The 8637-nt window shown below is 40.1% G+C and overlaps 1 protein-coding gene across 1 annotated transcript in view; it reads right to left on the bottom strand.

The window, feature by feature from the left end:
* Positions 1-398: 398 nt before the first annotated feature.
* Positions 399-8637, bottom strand: part of KCNA5 (potassium voltage-gated channel subfamily A member 5) — a 173195-nt gene continuing 164956 nt past the window's right edge. The window contains exon 2 of the mRNA XM_058021907.1: positions 399-1355. The gene's annotated coding sequence lies outside the window, so the exon portion shown is untranslated. The remainder of the gene's footprint in view (positions 1356-8637) is intronic.

Raw genomic sequence — 8637 nt, 5'->3', positions numbered from 1 at the left:
GTAACATTCTGGCCATATTTAGCAGTTTTTATCAGAGCTGTGCAGTAGGAAATGATCTGTGGGGGTTTGAAAGACTGAAATATGAGGATATTCAAGTCCTGCTTTGAATCCAATATAATCCTGCTCACGAACTTGTCCCATTGAAATCAGGTTCATAAAAGCATACCTGTACACACCCTTCCTAAAGTCAATTTTAAATGCCTCTGGTACTGTAAACCTGCTTCATGGGACAGATCCTGCTTTTCCAGGGCAAAACACAACCCAGTGTCTTGCCATTCTGTGTGATTCCCTTTCCAAAGAGTGGGAATGGAACAAAATGTAAGAAAAGAGAAGAAAATGCACAGGTGGCACAATAATCAAAACAGAGCATTTAATACATAAAAATTGATGCAGAAATACACACAGACTTAATTTTACACAAAATGAAAGGCAGACTGAGGTATTAGACATAAGTATTTGCTCTATCAGACGTCTTTAAAGTGACATTTAGTTTACGTAGATTCAAATAATGGAAGAGAGATGCTATTTTGTTTATTAACACATAACATCAAAGTCCACATACATCATGTTACATATGTGAATTCCAGATTTTCTTTTTACTGTTAAATATATTTATTAGCTCTTTCTAGGTTTACTTTAATATTTTTACACACAGACACAAATGTATTTTATCCTATTTACAGATGCACCTTTTGTGGTTTTATTGCTGTAATAACAGGCTTCCCAAAGAGGTTCTCAATCTATGTGCTATTTATTATGTTATCTATGTTCATGTTTCTTCTTTCTATTTATCACATCATCTATGTTCATGTTTATCATTTCCAGTTACAAAGGAAAAAAGCTTCTTGGTTCTGTTCACCCAGCAAAGCACTGAAATTAGATTCATCCTCCCCCTTTTACTGTCCCCACTGCCACTGATTAGGGCTGATTATGGAGCAGCATACTGGTAATTAACATGTTTCTGGTTTTTAAAGATATACTTCTCATAAGAAGCATAAAAAACTGTATTTTTTAATGAAGGTATTATAACATATTGAAATATGTTTGAAATATGAAACTTTATGAGCACATGTCCTTTTATTAAAAGTCCAAAACAGCAGAAACTCATCAATGTCCCTATCTTGAATACATGAAGTATAGAAATGGATATAGATCGTCACAAATTAAAACTGAAGAACATCTAACAAGGCAAATCATGTTAATTAACAATTATTATAGCAAAACACCTTTCCTCTTGTTTGTTTTAGTGATTTATGCAGTAGCTTTTTTTGATAGAGGCTCATGATGTGAGAGCCTCTACAGTCCTGCAGTCCTTGCCACAGAAATGGTTCCATAGGACATTCCAGAACTGGGGACTGTAAAAAAAGATAGAAATCAAATTTAAAATATTAGCAAAAATATTAGCATGACAAAATTCAAACAAATAAATGTGCCGTATTTTGGCAGAGTGGATAAAACACTGATGAGAGCAGAGAGAGACATGAGAGAGCATTCATTTAGGTACTCTGGGTAGTAGACTCTTATAATTAAGCCTTCTGGAACCAAGCTAAATTAAATAAAATCTATAAATATAATGTATAAATATAATGAATAAACATAATTCACAAATATAAATTAAATGCTCCTCTTCAGCCATTTTACATCCAGGTGTCTTTAGGCACCGTAAGGATATAGATGTGCTTCAACCCATGTCACACAGTAGGTCAGCAGTAACACCAGGAACAAACCCCACATTTGCTGGAAGGACCACACAGAATTAAGCCCAGGGTGGATGGCTGAAATATCAAGCACCAAAGAATGAATTAAAAAGATCAAATGCACTTTTCCAAATGCTTTGCAAAGTAAAGCAGTGGTTTTTTCCCCCAGTACTCCAATCTCGTAAGTGCCATTTTGTTTTCAATGCTTGGTGATATTGGGTTTCTGTTTATGGTTTTGCTATTCTTCTTTTAAGTAAAGAAACATACACTAAATAAAATGAGGGGTGCAGTTGGCCTCTAACATTTCATGAGAGGGCTTGTTATGTTTACCACATTTAAATAATAATCAACTTAGGCTGGAGCAGTGAAATAAAAGACCTGAAGGAACAAGAATGTTGGATGATAGAGAGTTTCTTCTTGATTTCTGTGACAACACATCTACCTATCTACTACCAACCAACCTACATAGTTAATTATTCTACTTCTAAACACCCAGAGGGAACAACTCATGTATACAGCAGCTTTGACAATTGAAGCCCAAGCTAAAAATATAATGGGAATTGAAAATTGGAACACTCTGGAATATGTAGACTTTGCTTCCATTTCTACATCCCTCTCGTGGCCCTTGACCTAACCTAGCTAAAAAAAGTTTTTCTTTCATAAAGGCATTTACAATGATTTTGAAAATTAAGGTGGCTCCCAATCTGCCTGATATATCCATAATATTTCACAGGTTTGCACTTTGGAAACCTTTGAAATGAAGCAAAAATTCCTCCAAATGTTTATGTGCAAGAGCATAATTGCACTGCATATATGCATATAAAATATAAATGTGCAATATATGTGTGACCAGACCTCTTGGGACACAAAGAAAAATTTTGCTCAGGCTTAGATTTTCATCATTTAGATTTTCTTCTCTAATACTCCCATTGCTGCTTTTACTTTGCTTTTACTTTACTTGCTGTTCCACATCCCAGGTTTTGCTTGCCCACGGCAAGAAAGAGTTTAGGCACCACCTATTTAATTTCAGATTGATTCACACTATCATTTTCAGCAGAATTACTCTTGGAATGTTTTTGACCCATTAGTTCTAAATAGTACTTTTGTTGGGAATTGTGCAGCTGGGGGAATATGTCTGTGTCCAGCTATGATTTCCACTTGGGGTAGGGAAGATTGTTTTAGATGTTACTATTACTGAGAATTAAATTATTTATTGAACAGGTCTCACAGTCCTGTGTCCATCCTTGCCCCCTTCTCCAGAGAAGGAGCTAGGGAAAAAAACTATTGCAGCCAGTGGAGAAAAATGACATTACAATGACATTAAAAATGTCATATGTCCTTCAACTGCAAGTATTGAATTGTTAGAAAATGCTGGAAAGTGAACAGAAAAAGGAACTTTGTCTTTTTCTTGAAGATACTGAGAAAAATCCACAGGTGATAGTTACCAGAATTATGAAGGAGAGTAGAAATGCTCTTGAAGTTTTGCTCTGTTTTTCTGTGTCCTATTTCTAAAACTCTTCTAGGGATTCTAGGAATGGTCTGGTACATGTGTGTGAAGGTAAGCAGGTTTCATCTTCCATTTGCCTCATCCCTGGAAGTGTTCCAGGCCAGGCTGGATAGGGCTTGGAGCACCCTGGGATAGTGGAAGGTATCCCTGCCCATGGCACGGATTGGATCTAGATTATCTTTAGGACCCCTTCCAACTCAGGCCATTCTATGATTCTATGATTGCATAATTTAGTAAATCTTTATTATTTCACATGGCACACAATCCTTAAAACACAGTAACTAGAAAAAAACCCAGTCCACTTGTGTGGTTCTCTCCTGTTTGAGGGGATTATCTGAGTAACCAACCCAGCAAGCTTAGGTCAATGAGTCTTCCTGAAGGGATATAGGGCATGGATGTCCCAAACACAGAAGTGGCATCAGAGACAGGAACTGTATTGCTAAACTGGATATGGCGATATTAAGAGGTACTGGCACTTGGCAAGCTTTGCCTTTTTCAGATCCTGGAGATCCATTTTCTGAACCCCTCCAAAAAAAAGGGAACAAACCAACTGGGTGGTGGCAGTCCCATATTGCAAGGCCACCTCCCTGCTCAAAGGGATTTAGCGATTTGACAGTAAACCACACATCACAACTTCACAGTGTCACAGAATGGCTGCTATAACTTCTACCCACAGTTCACAAAACAGGGAAGGGAAGCTGTGGCAGAACCTTTGTCCTACATGAGCTTTTCCTGGGATCCTATCTCAGTGCCAGTGGCTGGAAAACTGGTAAAGTTTGCCAAGTTTCTTTGTAAATCCCAGATATCAAATCAAGTGAGTTTGCTGATGAGTCACTTGCAAAATCCTAATCTGGCCTCTGACAGTAACACTGTGTGGCTTTCAGCAAGTCTCAACACCTTTCTGCTTCTGCCTTCCCATGGCTAAAATGTTTATTTGTCTGTCACAGCAGGTTTTTAGGGAGAATGCATAATTTGGCATGTCACAGAAATAGTGCTTTTCTGCAGTGAGTTAAATAAATCAGGCCATCAACAGTGAGATGAGGTCTCCCCTGAGAAGAAACTTGATGTCTAGGATAATTTTAGGGTTTATAACCCATCAAGGTCTACATAAATAAATCAATTCAATGCAAACAAGAGGGAAAATGGTCAAAAAAAGCACAGTTCAAGAAACTGTTGCTGAGCACAGTTAATCACTTACTAACAAGATCTCCACTTGGAAAAAATAAGGTAATAATATCATCTGGTCTGTAAAACCAAACTTGCAGCTGGCACAAGTGAGAGCCTTTCAGTTAAGTGAATGAAGGAACATCCATCATTACTCCTCCCAGAGCACTCTGTTCCCTTAAAATCAGCACAGGCAAACTCCCCAAAATGTTGTTTAATTCCTGCAATAACAGAATATGGGAGATGAAACTGGTCAGGCTTAGCCTGAGAGTAGGGTGCATATTTACACACAAGAAATGTTAAATTATTACTCCTGTCCCACAGGTTTTCTGATCTAGGAATGAGTCCCCAGTCTCGTGGAAGTCTGCAGAGAGACTGGAAAGAGATGATTCCTGTGGCCCCTTCCAACTCAGTCCATTCTATGGTTCTATGATACTATGAATACACAGGCTCATAATTTATATTTATATGGCCAGACACTGAGATCCTTTTGTCCTGTGCTGTTATTACAGCTTCAGGAGCACCTGTATAATATGATAAATATTCAGAACAAAACTGACACCAGGCTTGGAGGATTCCCTTAAGGATTACAGAGAGTTGAAAGGGTGATATTAATGTGACAAGGGCATCTCACAAAGAAAAGGAATTATTCCTTGTTTCCCAGAATAACCTAGAAATACATTTCTCCTCTCAGATAAAAAAGGCCAAGCTTTGCATTAGTAAAATGGCTACTATAAAAGGAGTAAGACAGTAAGAGAGTAAAGGAACTCTGCAGCAATTCAAAATCAGATATATGAAAATATTAACATGATTAAATGACAAGATATTGAGTAGTCCTGCAACATGGCAGAGATCAGACTGCTTTATTGAAGAGAGGTTTAGGGCTTTTAGGACAACCTCTGGCAGCTTTTTCCAGCTGTGATGCCCCAATGTACAGTCCTTCAGGCAGACACAGATCAATTTTATGTCCACATTTCTGCAGGAATAATTATCCCCCTCACAGCTGACAGATGACAGGACAGATCTGCCCCCAGTAGAAAATGGCTCCATTTTCTGCAGCTCTTAGCAAGTGGTAATTAAATTGTGCAGCTCAGAATTAAAAATTCATAGAATCACAGAAACTGGGGATAGTAAAGAGCGGCTAAGGTAATTTTTGTCCCTGCCCCTCCTTCTGCCAATGCTTTGTCCAGCACTTTGTAGCCAATTTGAAATGCTCTCTACTTACCCTGGGCTTTTAAGAGACCCTGGTTTGATTTACGCATAGCAGAAAATGATACCTTTTCTCCAGAGATGAACAATTTGCCTCATTCAAAGAGCTGTGTAATCAATTTCATTTACCAATTACAGCCCTTCATTAACATGAGGCCACGGGGGGCACTGGGTGAGGCAGGAAGTTAGTGAGATTGAGGATGGGATCAGGAGGTCTCCTGAATGCCTTGTTTAGTCCTGACAGCCCAGTAAATCTTGAGTCAGCCGAGTGCTTCTGAAGGAAGAAACAGCTTTGGAGATTCATCTTGAGTTTTTCATCCATCTGTGGGTTGGATGGGTTTGCTGGTCACCACTCCTCTCTGCCCTGCAAACTCCAAGTGCCCACTTTACAGGGAAACCTGGGGTTTGGCAGGGCAGAGAGGAATGGTGATCTAAACTTCCTAAAAGCTGCTGGGTATTCCCTGGGAAGTGCAGAGCACCTCACAGTGGGGACTGAGGTGGGTTTTCAGTCCTCTCAGTTTCAGGTGGGGTAAATGCTGTCTGAAAGAGGCACTTTGCTTTCACATGGCATGGATATAAATTTTGGATCTCCCTGGAAATTTGTAGTCTAAGCCTGCAAAGCCTAAAGTGACTTTGCTCTTGCATGAGCTCCTCCCACACCCCCGAGACTTGAGTCTTAAAAATGTGTCTGAGGCCCCTATCATCCCTTGCAGGGTTTGTCAAAATGCTTCTCTCCAGGGGCTGGAGAATGTCTTGTCCAAAAGATATAAATCTTTTGTTCAAGACATAGGCCATAAATATAAACCCAGGCTTTCCCTGGGGATAAACTGCAATGGTCTACAGCTGAGTTTCTTTTGAAACTCTGGCACTGCCTGCAGTCAGAAATAGAACATTGAACTGGGAGGGATACAAATATGATCTGATACAGACTTCCTAGGCCTGCCCAGATCCCCCTCATATGGTTTGTCTGGAATTTTGACTCACCAGTTCCTTGACAAGGGTCCTGCTTTCCATGTGGTTATTTGAAGCCTGATCCTTATCCGGCCTAAATTGATGTTCCTGGTGACAATCAACAAGAGTTCATCTCCCCCTCCTGCTGAGTGCCCTGCAGAAATCCCTAAACCACCTGCGCCTGGTGGGAATCCACAGCTGGAATGAGTTGGCTGTGCTGCAAAGCCCCTCTGGCAAGACAAGTGCCATAGGTACAGCCCAGTTGGACCCTGCAATGGGGACGTGGCTCTCAGGATGGGTGACAGGGACGCCAGGCAGGGTGCCCGGAGTCAGCTCTGGCATCCCTGAGCAACTCCCATGCCTCAGCAAGGCTTCTAAGTGTCCCATGGGCTGTGGTCCTCAGCAGGATAAACATTACACATCATCCCTCAGGTGCATAAAAATCATCTTCAGGTGATTGGGTCCAAATGGCACAAACATGGACCCATTCTGCTGATGCTTCTTTTCACATTCTTAGTGTGGGAACTTAAATTGTTTCAAAAGAAATAAAAAAAGAAGGAGAAAAGGAACAGCTACATAAATACACATTTCAGGGATAGCCTAGCTCTAAATATGGTTGCAGTGTATAGAAAAGCAAAGCATAAAGACTCTGAAGACAGTCATGCAACAAGACTTATTTTCCACTTTCCTTCTCATCCCGTGCCAGCAGCGACACAGGCAATGAAAAAAAGTAAGTTGATGAAGCAAAATATGTCAGTTGAACACAGTATTTTTTCACACATTAGACATGATCTTTGTTATCTTAGCAGAATTTCTATTTTGAATTTACTTCCTCTTGATTATCTTTGTTCAGGACTGTTTCAAATTGTGAGAGAATAAAAACTTTACTGTCATAAAGCCTTAATGTGGTAATGGCTGACTAAAATTGTTCAAGTAAATTTCTAAAGGAAGTTTTCAGTGAAAACAGGGAAGATTACTGACCTAGAAGTGCTTGTGAAAATGATTTTTCTATTCAGATTTTAGAAAGCACACAGGGACTTCCAGGGCAGAAACAAATCCATTTCCTGCAGGAGCACCTCAAACTCCACCAGAACCACGCACATTCTTTTGAGCTGCAGCTGATCCTCAAATAATTTTTACAGCTGCCATTCATCTGATCTTGACACAAAGCCCAGATTCACTCCTGGGCCTACAGGGCTGCTTTGACTCTAGAGAAGCAGTAGGTGAAGAACTCTGTGTAGGGATCTGAATGCCTCAAAAGCACTGGCAGATGGGCATATCTTGCATTACATATAATTCACACCTTAATGGGTCTGATCCACATCTGAGTCCTCTCCAGATTTGCTCATAAATACTGCAAAACCAGTGCTATTTTTAAGACAATTTAAGTGTCCTTCATGCCTGACTTATAGCTTTTAAATGGCTTTTAACTTTCCTCAGCCTGAAAATAAAATCATGTCCTATGGGTGTTTGTAAGAATTCTTGCCTGTAATTACTATGAGAACTGATTTATCTGTGGCACACGCCACTGTAGGAGGTGTGAGGGTGACTAAGGTTCTCCTGGGAAGCTTGAGATAATGATTAAATACTGTAGGACAGGACCACCTGCTTGGTCTTTATTTTAGTGTCTAGGAATATCACTATCACTCTCTGCTTCTGATGTGAGAAAGGGAAAGGACAGTTTGGGAAAACTCCAATTCTGCATTGTTCTTGGATTTTTTAACAATTTCAAATAAATTCCTCTTTCCAATTTGAAAGGAGAACATTTGGCATGCAGAAATGTTTATTTTAATGCCTAAAGTCTTGCCAGACTCAGCTTAAAGGGTGATTTGGTATTTTAGAAGGTTTTGGTGGGTACAGTTTCTTTTTTCTTTCATAGGAATGCTTTCACGTTTATTCCATGGCTTGGAGAATGTCATCCTAATTTTAAAATCAGGTGCACCAGGACAGGTACCTCAGTGCCTGATGAGAAGAGTCTCCCGCAGGCAGGGAGTGAGCACAGGCCCAGCTTTGAGGGAGGAGGGTGGTGACAGTGGCACCACCCAAATTGCTGCTGCCAGAATGGTGACTCAGCTAAGTGACTGAGTCACAGTGTCTCCCTCCCCTTCC

This window comes from Melospiza georgiana, chromosome 4 (genome assembly GCF_028018845.1).
Source record: "Melospiza georgiana isolate bMelGeo1 chromosome 4, bMelGeo1.pri, whole genome shotgun sequence".
Lineage (NCBI taxonomy): Eukaryota > Metazoa > Chordata > Aves > Passeriformes > Passerellidae > Melospiza > Melospiza georgiana.
The sequence above is the reverse complement of the archived record's forward strand: the minus strand, read 5'-3'. Positions and strand labels throughout refer to the sequence as shown.